General features: G+C 42.2%; 1 long non-coding RNA gene across 1 annotated transcript; it reads left to right on the forward strand.

Annotated features, from left to right (window-relative positions):
* Positions 1 to 4,826: 4,826 nt before the first annotated feature.
* LOC106147762 lies at positions 4,827 to 14,508 on the forward strand. Its single transcript, XR_001232707.1, has 3 exons — positions 4,827 to 4,915; positions 5,475 to 5,646; positions 14,383 to 14,508. It is a non-coding gene; the product is annotated as an uncharacterized LOC106147762 (long non-coding RNA).
* The last annotated feature ends 1,365 nt before the right edge of the window (positions 14,509 to 15,873 follow it).

The raw sequence follows: 15,873 nt of genomic DNA on the forward strand, positions 1-15,873 counted from the left end.
AATCCCACAGACAGTCGTGGATGCCCATCTCTGATCGGCACACTGCTGTAATAAATGCCCTTGTATAATTACATGCTACTATTCTGTTCCTCGAGAGAACCCTAATACAAGGATGCACTAATGAAAGTGGGAACAACAGTGCACTCAGATTGCTGCCCTCCTGCAAAGGAGATGTCTGGCTTTGAGCTTACTACTCAAGCACATTGAGCAAATAACAAAAATGAGCAGGATTGGAAAGGACAAGCCTCCTTTCCCGATATCTTGTTTCCATGAGAAAGGGAAATAAGGTTAAATAACACTTTCTCCTAGAAGGGAGATGGATAAATTCTCTGACTGAAAATTGAGAAACCAGGAACTAGGCGTCTGTGCCTCAGCTGCTTCTTCGTTCTCTTTGTGTCTGCCTGCCTGCTGGGTGAACATACCCTTTTCTGCTCCTGCGTTCTGCAAACCTCAAAGCTGCAGGCTCTGTCCCACACAGTTGAAGGCCAAGAGTTGCCCAACACTATCTGTGACTGTCCAAAAGTATGCTTCACTAGTGAGTTCATTGGCCCACTGCTGTGAGCCATTTTCTCCAGTAGCATCTTCATTAGCAATAAAGATAATATTTCATCTCCCTCTGCTTGACCGTTTATCTGTTAGCCCTCCTAGAAGGTATCCAGCCTCTCAGAGAAGGAGTATATGGCCAAGATTACTAGGAAATCACTGCTTGGGTGTTACCACATACTAAGTGCAGTCAGTCAAGAGGTAAAATAGATTTCACTCCCTGTGACACGAAGGCAGTAAAGGCAGAGAATTGATGGCTAGGATACCACCAGTGAGCTAGCTGGATACATACCGAACTAGAGCCTTACAATGAATTCCACCAGAAGCAGACCTTGTAACAAGAATTAGAGCATAGTTCATTCACTTCAGAGGTAAACTAGCAAAAAACTAAGGAACACAAAATAATGTCCACTAATGAAGAGGTTACTGTTGCAGGAACTGGGCTCAATCTCACTGCGGTCATCTGGGAAACTGCACAGAACACTTTTTAGAGTTGCCCGCCTTGCTCCCTCCCACTACTAAAAAGCTGGGATATGTATTTATCCACCAGTTTCACTGGTCATGGGTTGAGGGCTATTCTCAGAAGTATTAATTCCCGCCACTTCCAGCCTGCCTTGCACATTGGTCTAGCATCATCTGGATCCTCAAGAAGGCCCTCTTAAATACTGAGGAAGCTGTAATGCAAAAATGATAAACGTGGGCAGGGATGACACTGCTACAACTCTTAAATGTTGTGAGGCCTGAGTTTTGTGACTCATATTTTTTTCATATATGACTTCACTTGACACTCAAGACACAATATTGTGAGGTGTCTAGGCAGGAAATTTTTATCTCATCAAGGTAAAAAGAATGACAAAACCAAAGAGGGGTGGGCGGGGTGGAAATATCCAACAAACAATACAGGGGGTTTAAATTGAGACAAAGCCAAGCCCTAAACTTTTTAAATGAATGGACGAAAAGCAGTTTTTTTAACAGATGAAGAAGAACTTGAAATCAGATTAGAAATGAATTTTTAAATGTAAGTGCGTTGTTGAATCAATACGCAGAATTAATACACCCAGTGTGCTTCTACCAGTGCATCAAATTGCAGCTATTGTTTGCTTAGTCTGTAAAAATTGCCAACTGATATCCTGGAAGCTTAATATCACCTCTTTCCATAGCTGTAGATGGTGGATAACTAGAAGATAAAACCAGGGGCGGCAGTTGCACTCTTATGCCTGTAATTGATGTTTTGAAAAGCTAAAACATGTTCAATTCCTGATCATGGCAGTTTGCTAGATTGAATGGCATAGCAAGCCTGTTAATTCGAACTGAAAATATTCCACAAAATAGTTTCATAATGTTCTAATACTGAAGTGAAGCTGTTTCCTTTTGGCTTATAAAATTAAACTAAAAAAAAATTTTTGAGGTTATTCTCAACTTGGATACAATCAAACTAAAAACTACAGATTGTGATTTTGATGTTTTTATTTGGAAAGTATTAGAAAAATAATGTGCTATGATAAATTTTTAAAATAATTTTGTGACTTGAAAGGAGGAGGAGTGCTTATTCTTTTGACACCTAAAATTAAGGTAGGAAAGGTTTATTTAGCTCACAATTTGTAGAGGAGGTTTTAGCCCATATCAGCCGGCTCCAAGGTAGGGTGGTGTGGCAAAGGGCAACAGTTCATGGCAGTAGAAAATACCAGTGGCAACCAGAGCAAAAGAGGGGAGGAAAGCATCTTTTCCTCCCTTATACCGAATGCAGGCTACACACCCTAGGGCAGGTGTAGCATTGACACCCCCAACACTAGACAATGAACCAATCACGTACTCTAGATTCATTCAGCTACCTCCACAAAACTCACCCCCCATGCCCACATGGCTTTGGCGGGGGGGTGGGGGTGGATCCAGACACCATAACGAGAGGAAAGAAAAAGTAGAAGACAAAAAATACTAATCTCTTGCTGTCACCACAACCCACCCCACTACCTATATCATTCATTGCTACAAAGAAAGACTGAAGGTTGGCATTTGAGACCTCATGGTCTGAGTAAAATGGCCTCTTCCATAACTCAGATATATCACCAAGTCCCATCAATTCTGCCAACAAAATACCTCCATCTCTACCACCACACTGGGCTGAGCTACTGTAATAATTATTTTCCTAATAAGCCTTCTTCTCTGGCCACTCCAGTCTGTCCTCATAGGAGCCACAGTGATGTTTTTATGAGTCCTTTCAGTGGCATAATGACATGTTTGGTTATTTACCCAATATCCACTCGTTTTTTCTTCCTTTCCTTACAATTTCCAAATTCTGTAGGGAAACACAATGGCCCAGTTAAGTGGTAACCATGCCATTTGGTTAGATGCCACGAGTGGGTGGCAGTGCCTTAACCGTATGCCTGTTGTCAGGCCCAAGGGCCTCTTCCATCCTTGCCAGGGAGTGCAAGCCTTCTCTGTCATACAACACAACCGTGCCATTCTGGATTACCCCCAACGCTAGCGCCAAGGAGAGGGGAGACCTAATTGGAGTCACAACTTCCCTTTCACTGCAGAGATTGACTTAGGGATAGGCTGTTACTAAACATCAGCTAACAATGCACAGCAAGCCCCTAGTCACTGGCTGGTCCAGATTGATCCAATGAAGGGGGAAGCTGGGCTTTTAAAATTACTTGGGAGAGGCTAGACATGCCCTTTCCTAATGAAAGGAGAAACATGTATCTTAGTAACAAAACCATCTTGCAACATTCAGTGAAAATAGGCAAGGACTTTCAGAATTTCTGAGAGAGAAGCCAGAACCTTCCACCTAAAGGCAATCCTCTGGACATTTTGGTTACTCAGGCCAATAAATCCCCTTTATTGTATAGACAAAGCCTTTACATAGGGTTTCTAATACATACAGTAAAAGCTTCCCACAAACACAGATTGCTTCCTGGTGAACACACAATCGACTCTAAACTTCATAAAGGCCACAGGTGTCCAGCTTTGTCCTGTGACATTTTCCTGAGTGCCTACTCTCCAGGTATCCAACCTCTCTGTTTCTTAAATATGAAACCTCCCTTTTCCACGCCTCAGTATTTTGTGCACATTTGGCTCTGCGTATATTTTTGCCCCTGCTGTTTGTGTTGATACCTCTTTACCTTTCAGGCCTCTGCTAAACGCTTGTTCTGAACCCGGCTACTGTGTATGGTTGCACTAATTTATGGTTGACCAGGTTCAAATTCAGCAGCCACATGAGAATAGAAGAAAGGGCAGGCCAAGAGGCCCCCTGAAAATGGGCTTGGGGGCCATAAGCAAATACTTCATTTGCTCTCTTCCTACTTTCCTCTCCAGGAGAAAATTGTGTACCAGATAGGGCAAAGGATAAATTGTGAGTTTTATTTGTAAGTATTCCTGAAGGCTGCTCTCCTTGAGACAAAAGCCATAGTAAAGCCAAACTGGGCTAGAAGCCAGTGTGGAGTGGTAGGTGACTAGAAGGTGGAGAGGCCAGCAAGGCAGTAAAGAGCTTGACCATGACTCGGGGTGAGAAGGGACACACTGGTCAGCACGGGAGAGGCAAAGAGGATGGAGAGGATGCGTTGTTGCACAACACAAAGTATCCAAGGTATCTTCCTGTTAGGGCTTATATCTAGAATCCCCCAAAAGCCTCAGTGCTCATAGGTGGGGTTTTTGATGATGATTGAATCACGAGGGTATTATAGCTTGATGTTAGGAGGTGGAGTGTCTTGGTTACTTTTGTCTCGTTGCTGAGACAAAATACCTGACGCCCAAAATGAAGGAAGGAAAGGTTTATTTAGCTCAGTTTGTGGAGATTTCAGTCTATACTCGGCTGGCCCCAAGGCACAGTGGCACATGGCAGAAGGCAAATGTTCATGGCGGTGAAAGCAAAAGCAACAAGAGCACAAGGGAGGAGTAGAGAAAAGCAATCCTCTTTCCCTCCCTTATATCGTGAGCAAGCTACCCATACCCAGGGCTTGTGTAGCACTCACATAATCTCCATGCCCTTCTCTTGCACAGGCTCAGGATGAATACAAAGTAAGCGCCCTGGCTCCCTGCTGAGTCACATAGCTAACCTTCTAAACTTCCCAAACTGACACAATGAACAACATCCCCAAAGGGTAAGGGCATGTCCTTTTCACCCCACATGCACAACTGCTGAGTCACTTAGCCAAACCTCTAGACTCCCCAGGTTGACACAATGTATCAACCATAACACAGAGGCTGGTTGGAAGTGGTGGGTGACTGAGGGCGTGGCCTGGAAAGGTGCCTTTCCCTTCCAGCTCCTCCCTTCTGTCTGCTTCCTGGCTGCCATGACATGAGCAGCTTTTCCCAGCCAGACCCTTCCACCACGCCTTCCCACTGTGGAGCCAGCCCACTGTGCACCGAAAATGTGAGCCAAAATAAACGCCTCCTCTTTTCAGTTGCTAGTGTCAGGTGTTTTGTCCCAGCAATAAAAAAAGTGACTAAGACACTTCCTTAAAAAAATTCCTCAGCAGACAGAAAACAGAAGTTAGGAAGAGCTGGGGAAAGGGAGAATGGCTAGTTGTCACTTAATGGTTACTTCGCAACTGTTAAGCTTCTGTTTAGGTTAATGGGAATGTTCAGGAGATGAATAGTGATGACAGCTATACAACACTGGGAATGTAATAATACCACTGAACTGTACATTCTCAGTGGTCAAAATGGAAAATTTTGCACGGTGTATGTTTTTACATAATTTTTTATTTTTTTAATTAAAAAGCTACTTACCTGGTGACTGTGAAGAAGAGGTGATAGGCCAGGCCAGCCAAGGAGGTTGGCACTTTAGTCTTGTCAGGAAGGGATAGGAACGTCAAGTGGAGCAGTGACAGAAAAGATTTGGAAGTAGAGTGGCTGGAACTGAATGCATTTGGTTTTGGAACTGCTGGGTCCGAGTCCTGTCATGCATCCTGCCTGGCTCTTTCCTTCAGGACTGAGGCACTTTTTCCTCGAGTGGCCTGGAGATGGGTGGATAATGGCCCACAGCTCGGTCCCTTTCTGTGTCCTTGACTGAAAGGATCATGGGAAGAAATGGTCAACAGAATAAGGAAGTGATGCACAGGGAAGGAGGTCAGAATTTTGCATGGATTTGGCAGCGCACAGGTGAGTGGGGACTTTAGCAGGAGGAGTTTATGGAGAGAGGCAAGGTCCAAGTTGCAGGGAGGTGGAGGCCATAAAAAAGGCAACTAGGTCAAGAGGGCTGGCACACATCTGCAATCTGAGCACCCGGGAGGCTGAGGTAGGAGAAACACTGCAAGTGTGAGGCCGGCCTCAGCTACATAGTGAACTCAAGCCCAGCCTGAACCACACAGAAAGACCTTGTCTCAAAAAAAGAAAAAAGAAAAAAATGGCAACAAGGAGTTGCTGGATCTCGTCTTAAAGGAAGCCTAGGAATTTGGACATGGAAAGACCAACTAGGCAAGGGAAGTGGTGTGCACAAAGGAATCAGGCTGGGGAAGTCCTCCACTTGGACTGAAGCTGGAGGGCGCCTGGAGAAATGGTGTTGTCCAGGCAGGTCTACGTTAAGTGGTAGCCTGTGGGATTATGTGTGTGTTGTCTCACACAGGGCCTGAGTTGCCGCGCGTTCAAAGTCCTCTGTCCCCAGAGTGAACGGGATCATTCACATTCTCTGAGTTCCACTAAGCCAGTTTAACACTTAAATCAATTTCTTGTCCTAAAAATTTGTTTCTGATACATTTTATTTTTACTAGTACAACATTCAAAACTTTAATTTTCTTTGTATAAATTTTGCAGGAAAGATTGAGTACACCTGTTAAACTGTATTCACTGTAACCTCTGCTAGAGTGAGTGTTCTTCTGTGGCCATTGTTTTTATCAAATCATTTTTCCTGGGTATATATTTCTAGTTAAACTCTATGAGGACAATTTGATCTTAGTTTTTAAATCTCTAACCATTTGTAAAATTTTAAACATCGTCACTTTTTCTTTTAGGAGATTATTATTTCTAATAAAATTTATTGTGACTAGAGAAAAAAATTCCTCACAAAAATCCACTTATGAGGGTTCTGCACTTAAGTCCGTGTCCTGTTCGGATGTGCCAGGAAGTGGTAGGCCAGAGGACAGCTGGGTGATAGTGAAGTGACAGATAGATAAACACAAACTTAGCGGCTCCTTTTCCTACTGAAGTTCTGAGACAATAATGAAACAGTTCTTTTTCTCATTCCAAGTTCCTACCTCACCCTCAATAAGTGACTTAAGCTGTGGAACAAGCTTAATTTATAGGATATCTTTCCTCTCTGCCCACATTTTTCCTTGGAAAGGGACATAATGGTAATTTTAAGTCTCCCTTGAAACCAAGGGCAATCCACCATGTTCTTGAGATGCCTTGGCTAGTGAAATTCCCTTTGTCACTAGCATGTTATCTCCAGGCCCTGTAATAACCTGCATCATTCAAACAAGCTATCATGTCGTGCATACCATAATCACAGGCTTAGGAGGAGGTTGACCTCTGTAGAATTCCTTTCTTTTGATGATTGGGAGTCTACAAAACTGGCAAATTGTATGCATCAAAGATGACTGATTTGAAAAGTGACAGACGTAAAAATTAGCTGGTAGATCATAGCATGGCGTGATGACTGTCTTTGAGTTAGGCTGCATTAGAAATCCGCCTGTGTAGGCGGCAGATCTGACGTCAGTGTCTGCAGTGTCCACCAGTTGGAATGCGTGTGACAGAGTGAGGCGGAGAAGGCGGGCACTGCCGTGACTGGAGATGGCTCCCTGTCAGCGGGAGTATGTTCCCTCAGCCGCCCTGCTAACGACGCAGCAGAAACCCAGGTCCAGATGGTCTCAAAAGAAGTCAGAAATCTGAATTTTTTTGTGTGAAATTTCCTGACTTTTAATTCCTCAGGACTAACTCCCGTTTGATATTTGTCATATGATAGAATAAAAATTCAAATAGTCAATAATAAATTTAATAAATTCAAATTGTCAATAATAAATAAAAATTAAAATTCAAGAATCCTGGGGAAGGTAGACCAACATTGTATTTGTGTGTGGTACTGGGGATGCAACCTAGGGCCTTCACTGAGCTACTTTCCCAGCCCTTTATGTAATTTTTTTATTCTGGAGCAGGGCCTCACTGAGTAGGTTAAATTGTCCTGGCTGGACTCAAAGTTGTGATCCTTCTGCTTCAGTCTCCCAGAGTACGGGGCTTGCAGGCGGTTGATACCATGTCCATCTTGGACCAGCATTCTTAAAAGTGAGGTGGTGTACATACACCAAGAAGAGTCTTACAAAGTTTTTATTTGTGCACATTTGTAAAATACATAGTCCATTAGACTAATAGTATCTACACATTAAAATGTAATATATAAAGAGCAGATATACAGTTGTTTTTCAGTATCCTTGAAAGCTTTGTTACAGGACCCCTTAAATTTACCAAAATCCATGCAGGTGATATTTGCCTATTACCTACATATATCCTCCCATATACTTTTTGTTTTGTTTTGTTTTGTTTTTCTCCGGTACCGGGAACCGAACTCACGACCTTGCGCTTGCCAGGCAGGCACTTTGCCACTGAGCTAAATCCCCAGCTCCTCCTCCCATATACTTTAAATCACCTCTAGCTTATTCATAATAATACAGAGTTAAAGTTGTGTAAGTAATTATTGCACTGAATTGTTTAGAGAATAATGACAAGCCAAAATACCTGTACATGTTCAGTACAGATGCAGGTTATTATTTCCAAATATTGTGCATCCTTGGTTGGTTGAGTCCAAGGATAGAGAACACATGTCTGGAGGGCCTGGTGTAATTTGGAAAGAGACTGAGAAAGCACAGAGAAAACCTACTTTGAAACATTTTACAGACAAAGGTGTAGAATCCAAAAAGCTCAGACAACTTTGGATAGAAACTGAAACTCCACAAGAGAGCCTGGAGCGCTGGTTCTCAAACTTTGATGGGCTTCAAACATGTTTTTCAAATAGATGTTCCTAGACTTCACATCTTGATGTTCTGAGGTATGAGGTCAAGAATAAAGTGGGAAACTTGCCTTTTTAACTCGTGCCTCAACTGGTTTTGAGTCAGAACACTCATAGACTAAACTCAATCCATGCAAGTATTTGGTTATGAGTACAGGCTCGTGAGTCAAAGGGTTTTGTTCAGATCTTGGCTCTGATACTTACTTTCACCAGCTGTGGGACCAGTAGAAAGTTAACTGAAACTTCTGAAAGCCTCAATTTTCTATTCTGTGGAATGGGATAATAATACTGGTTAGTTCATACACTTGTGAAAGAGTGCATAGGAAAGATTCAATAAGTGTTAATTTTTACTATGGTTCATTTATTCTTAAATCCTGTGGGTGATATGCCCAGGGTGATGTAAGCTTGGTCGTGTTGGCCATGTTCTAAAGGGCCTTTGAGCATGGCTTTCCCTTTTATCACACCATCCTTTATTTTTTTTTTCAAGTTCTTTGCTTCTTCAAAGCTGCCCTTGATATTCCTTTTAACTTGATTTTATCTATGTAAAAACATTCATGGATATGAATGCTCATCATGTTAACCTCTCTACCTATGAATATGTTTGAAGATCCCCTTAATAAAAAAAAATTCTAAAAAGTCAGTTCACTTCACATGAACAGCTCCAAATATTTCCTCCCTGCGGATCGCTCTGATATCACATGAAATCCACACCTGGGCAGTGAATTTCAGGTATCACGTCTTCAGCTCCCAGCCTGTGGTGCGTGAGTGTCCAAAAGAGTTGGCAGCAGCGATATGAAGAAAGTGTGAGCCTTATGCTTGGCCCTGCTGTGAAGCACATCAGCATGTCATCAACATGCCACCACGTACCACACTGGTTTGCAGAGCTGTTGGAGCTGGTGTTTCTGGGCTGACCACAATCTCACTGGTAGGATGACCACTTGGTCAAACTCGATCCCTGGTCCTCGGGCCAAACTCCTAGCATCAATCAGGCAACCCCACAACGAAAGCAGGTGCTGAGAAGGTAGAGAGATGAGCGCTCATTTGTACTGAAAGCTCATGCCTCACTTCCACAGGTCAATGCCAAAATCTTTATAAAAAGGTGCTGAGTTGGGAAGCATAGTTTAAAAATCACCAAGAAAATTAACAGACACGAGCAATCACTGAAGCTTGCATACAGGTGGTGATATTCTAGTCTTGGCTATATGTCTGAGAGTCTCATTATGCTGAACTCATAATACATGCAACCTAACTGAATATTTATTAACGAAGGTTTAGGCTATGCTGCTACAACAAAAAAACCCAAGGACACATGGCTTACCCAAGAGTCTTTCCCTCACAGTCTTGGTGGTCCAGGGTAGTAAGGCAACATGGCGATCACCACATAAGACTTATTTCCGTAGAGGAAGAGGGGAAAGTGACACAGAAGCACATGAGTGTACAAATAACTTCTACTCATGCTTCATTGGACAGAAGTGAGTCACATAATTACACTTAACCAGAAGGTATACTGGGACATGTCCCCAGCAGGATGGCCATGTAGCCAACCCAAGCTCAAGTCTATCATAAAGAGAAAATGGGTATTAGTAAGCACAATAAATATAATCACTATGTACTGCAAATATGAATTTATAAAACTTTTTAAAATTAATAGGAAAAAAATCTGGAGAAAAGGAAATTTAAAAACAGTTGTACCATGCTGGATGTAGTGGTGCATACCTGCAATCCCAGCATTTGGGAGGCTGAGGCAGGAGGATTACTGCAAGTTTGAGGCTAGCCTGGGCTACAAAGTATGTTAAAGGCCAGCCTGAACTGCACAGTGAGACCCTGTCTCAAAAAGACAAAAAAAAAAAAATTGTACCTAGAAAATGTACTCATTGTAGCCAAATATGATATTATGTTAACATAAATATCAATAACATCACCTAAGTATGATATAATAGTGTTGATGATAACCTCACACTGAAGTGATGTATGAGATAGATGTTATTATTCTCATTTGACAGATGAGAAAACAGAAGCTCAGAAAAGTTAAGTAACTAAATCAAAGTTAAAAGAGTGGAATTCGGTCTGTGCTCTAGTCTTTCTACATCCAGTGACTCCTTGAAAGTAACCATAATAAAGTAATGATAGCAGAGAAAGGAAGGAAGGGAGAGAGAGAGAGGGAGAGAGAAAGGAAAAAAAAAAAAAAAAGAAGGAGCTGGGGTGGTGGCAGACGCCCATAATCCCAGCACTTGGGAGGCTGCTGAGGCAGGAGGATCACTGTGAGTTCCAGGCCAGCCTGGACTAGATAGTGAGTTCAAGGGCAGCCTGAACTACATAATGAGACTGTGTCCAAAAAAAAAGAAAGAAAAGAAAAAAAAGAAAAAGCAAGCAAGAAAGAAAGAAAAGAAGAAAAAAAAATGATCTTAAAATTAATAAGAAATCTCCAGGGTCCCAAGTAGCCAGAACAACTTTTAAAAAGATCAAAGTTGAAAATCTCACACTTAATTGAATTCAAAGAATATCACAAAGCTACAGTAATGAAAGCACCATACTATCAACATAAAGACAGACCTTTGGACCAGAGGAATAGAATAAAAAGCCCAGAAACAAAATAGTTTGCATCATGTAGGAGGTACTTAATGAATGTATTAATCATCACCATCAGTCCAGCATGGTGGTGAACACCTGTAATCCCAGCACTCAGGAGGCTGAGACAGGAGGATCCTTGCAAGTTCGAGACCAACCCAGGCTACAAAGTGAGCCCAAGGCCAGCCTGAACTGCATAGCTAGACCTTGTCTCAAAAGGACAAAAAGAAAAAAATCATCACCATCATCTTCATCATCATTAAACCTGAATATATTTAGCAGTTTTTCTCCTACCTTACTTTTCATATATTGCATACTGGTGTCAATCATTTAGTTTAGATTCATTTCTTTCTTTAAAGGCTTTACATTTTGCAAAAGTGTTGACTAGATAGGTATACAGAGAAGGGCAATACAGGCAGATATGAAGTGAGGGAGAATTGGGACCAAAAACATATACTGGAGAAAAGACAGCCTCTTCAACAAATGGTGGTGAGGATGTGGGGGAAACAAGCTCTTCTACACTGTCGATGGGAATGTAAACTAATAACCAGTATGAAAATCAGCATGGACCTTTGCATGCTTATATCTGGTCATCTAACAACTAATCTGAAGACAGCAATATAGCAACCATTGGTGGATTCCTACCATCTTGTCTAGTGGAGCTCTATTGATCCTAATTTTTTTTACTCTCTTTAATGGTTTGATTATCTTGCATTCCTACATCTAGTAATCTGGGCAACTTCATTGAAGATAACAATATGTAATATAGCAACCACTGTTAATTCCTCTCATTTTATTTTGAAACCCTGTTTCATTTTTATTGTGTTAGCTTTGTTTTGTTTTGGTCTATGTTGTTATTTTGCTGTTGTACTTTTTTTATTCTTTTAAAATAAAAAAGTACAAAAATAGAAATTGCATTTGGTGCAACTATACCTCATTCTCCTGGGTATATCCCAGAAAGAGTTAGAGCCATCATGCTATAGTGATACACGCACACCCATGTGTATAGTAGCACAATTCACAATAGTTAAACTCCTGAAACAGCCTAGTTGCCTGGTGACAGGTGATTGGATAAAGAAAATGGAATATGTATATGGTGGAATGTTTTCAGCTATGAAGAAGAATGAAATGTTATTTGCAGGAAAATGGTTGGAACTTGAGACCACAGTGCTAAGTGGAATAAGTTAGACACAGAAAGTTAAATATCACATGGCTTATCTTATATAAGAAAACCAAAATATCAATTAATCAATCAATAAATAACCGTAACAAAGGAAAGACAGTAGGAAACAAGAAGACAGACTCTGAGTTGGGGAAGGGAACTGGGGTAAGGGGTGGGGAAGGGTTTGAAAATTATCAGGATACATTATATGCATGTGCCAATTCCTCCAAACAAATGTTACTGTTCTATATTACACTAATAAAATATTTTTTAAAGAAAATAAATAAGAGGGCTTATCCTCGTGCTTCTATTACAAGTTGCTGGGCAGATAGTAGCAGTCAGCAAGTCTATAGGCAAAGCCACGTCTCACTAAAGCCAATTATGGACTCCATACTTTCGTTGATGATTTATAGTCTCAGAGCTTGACAGTCCCGGAGGGCTTTGTACTCTCAAACGCCACATTGTTAGGTAAAATTTCAACATCTGCATAGAGAATGAAACAGTCAAAGAAACACAGGCAGTTCCACAGCAGATCTGAGGTGAAGGAATTACGTGTGGAACAGACAGCACAGAGGTGTCCTGGTCACGAGTTTTCCTCCAGCTAAAACCATTCTGGAGAGCCGAAGGAGCTTAGCAAGAGCCATGAACAGTTTGCTGGCAGCTGCTCCAGATTGTTGTGTTGATGTCCCCCGGGCACAACATTATTAGGTGTCCCAGGTGAAAGCTGTTTACTTCTTTCTCCCATGAGATAGTGGCTGTGATTTAAATATAGTAAGCAGTAATGACTACATTTGAATTTTATTTCATTTTGCAAAAGCATTAGCTCCAGTTTATGCCACTCATGCCATTGTCAAAGTCTGCTGCTTACTTTTATTTAAAGGCCCACATCTAAAATGTGCTCTGCTTTCAGACCTACTTTCTACCAAGAGATGATTATTAATTAATCAACCTAACTGGGTGTGGTGGTGCATGCTTGTAATCCCAACACTCTGGCAGGCTGAGGTCAGAGAGCCTATGTCAAGTTCAAGTCCATTGTGGGCAATACAGCAACTTAGGAAGACCCTGTCCCAACCACCCAACTAACCAACCAACCACCACGACCACCACCCACCAAAACTAGAAAGGAATGGAGTGAAGCTCAGTGTGAAGGCCCTGGCTTCAATCTCCAACAACACACACACACAAATGCGTGCACACTCTAATTAATCAGCCTAATATAGGAAGTTGGATAGCAGCCGTTATTCTCTAAGACATACACCCTCGACGCCATGGCAGACAGATCCCATTACAGTCTGGCTCCACCAGACTCCCGTCCCCGGGAGCTGATGGAGGCTCCCAGACTTACACACTGCCACAAGGAGCTGTCACTTCACTGAGCGCCTGGATCCGCAGCGTCTGTTGTTCCATTCTGTGGACCCGAGGGCAACCTGTATTTCCTAGAGAACGTACACAGGCAGGGGAGTTTCCTGTTTCCCCAAGAACTGGTTCACAATTCAGGCCATGATGAGAACCAGAAGGGTACTTCTGTGGGCTCCCTCACCACACTGCAAGAGGTGTCCGTAAACGTGCATGCCCAGAAGCAGGCATTAGCTGCTGGTGTGATTTCATCAATGGACTTCAGGGAAGACCACTCCTGGAGGTCTGAGAAGAATGTGGCAACACCAAGGGCTGGGTCTGTACGCCCGTCTCAATTAGAGCTTCCTCTGGGGTCTCTGAACTCGCCCTTCAGGGGCCCATGGTAGAAGTCAAGAGATCTGAGGTTGCGAATGGGAAGAAAATGAATCTTTATTTTTACCAACTAAAACTGAGTATTTCCTTCCACTGCAACAAATCCTGATAGAATTAGCCCTGGCTCTGATGAAAGGAATCACAGAAATATTCATATTCCATTCAGCTACAGCAGATCTCTCAAAATAGCATTTACACCCATTGCTACTTCAGACTTCATTGCCTACTGGATCTTGTGAATAAATGCATGAATAGAGATACGCATGTGTACTGGATCTTTTGTATCAGAGTTTTTTTGTTTTGGTATCAGGAATCGAACTCACGACCTTGTGCTTGCCAGGCAGGCGCTGTGCCACTGAGCTACATCCTCGGCCCTTATATTTTTATCATTTGACATAGTTGTTTTCCTAAGTCTCACCCTTTTCTTCTTTCTTTTTTGCAGGGTTGAAGCTCAAGCCTAGCGCCTCAAGCATGCGATGCGTGTGCTCTGCCACTTGGTCACGCCTCCAGCCCCTCCTTTGCATTGCACTTAATTGTATTTACTTTATTTTGTGAAAAAATAAAACAAATTTTCATAGCCAAATAAGAGAATAATAATAATTATTACACAGTGTATCATTTTCTTCTGTTACTCAGTAGAAGACATAAATCAAATGATTCTGACCAGAAAGAAACAGATAATAACACAAACTTTCTTTTCAACGAACTAAGATAAACTATTCATAGGAATGAAAAAACTAGCACATTATTGAAATATTTTTTAAACAATGGAATATGTAAATTGGCAAAGTATTTAAACTTCTCACTACCTCCTATTTATAGTATTTTTTTCCATATAAGAGCAACCATACAATATTTGAGCTTCTGTGTCTGATTTTTTTTTTTTTAATTTTAAAGAGTAAAATAAGAACAAAGCAGTAGGGGGATACACTGAATTACAGACAAAGTGGTAGGACAATATCAATGGTTGTTATTTTACCTATTGGTATGTCCAAGATAGTTTCTCAGGAAAACAAATAGACAAATAATAGTGAGTTACAGACAGAAATGGTAGGAAATTATGAATGGTTGTTGTACTGTACCCTGGTTTCTCCAAAATGGTCTCTAGGGAAAACAAATAGAGCTATACATGAGTGATCAATCAAATAATCATTGACGTTCTAAATGGTTGTTGTTGGAAACACATAGTAACAAACGTACATCTATTTACAAAGTAGCCTAGGAGCAATACAAATATTACAGAGTTTTGGACAGATTGATAGGAGATCATCAATGGCTGCTGCAGTACATGTTGGCATCCTCAAAGTGGTTTCTCAGGAAAACAAAGATATGCAAGAAAGATCCAACAAGTAGTTACAGTCAAAGTGTTGCGAAAAATAGCGGATTACCTCATCAGTGACTCCCCTCTCTGAGGTGTGACGGCTGGAAGGAAGGCCAGGACTGAAAAGAAGGACCGAGAGACCAGCACTCGTGTCCAGCAATGGGCCATCCACTTTTTCCTCTATACTCATGATTTCGCGGGACTCCTCCTTCTCCATGAAGGCAGTTCTTCAGAATCTGAATATTGGGCACCCACGTAATCCATGAAGTCTCGGTGCAGACCTCTCCGGAGCTCCACTCGCTATTCCACCACAGCCTGTACAGTTAGGGGGAGAATGGCCTCCAGGGGGTCTCCCTGGGTGTTGCGCAAGGTCCTCTTGGTCTCCGGCTCCCGAATGGCTCTCGCGTCCCCAGTCAGCTCCACCTCTGAGTCGTCTGTTGTCGGTGCTCTCGTGTTCTCCGAGTCCTTGTTCATCAGCTGCTCCTCCGCTGACTCCGGACCTCTCTGGCTCTCAAGGGCAGGGCCAAGAGCGACCCGCCGTGTGGCATGTTTTCCCAGAGGTTTCTCCGTGTAGGGATGGTTCACGCACGTCTCCGGGGAGGCCTGCTGTGT

This window comes from Chinchilla lanigera, unplaced genomic scaffold, assembly GCF_000276665.1.
Source record: "Chinchilla lanigera isolate Chin_1 unplaced genomic scaffold, ChiLan1.0 scaffold00009, whole genome shotgun sequence".
Lineage (NCBI taxonomy): Eukaryota > Metazoa > Chordata > Mammalia > Rodentia > Chinchillidae > Chinchilla > Chinchilla lanigera.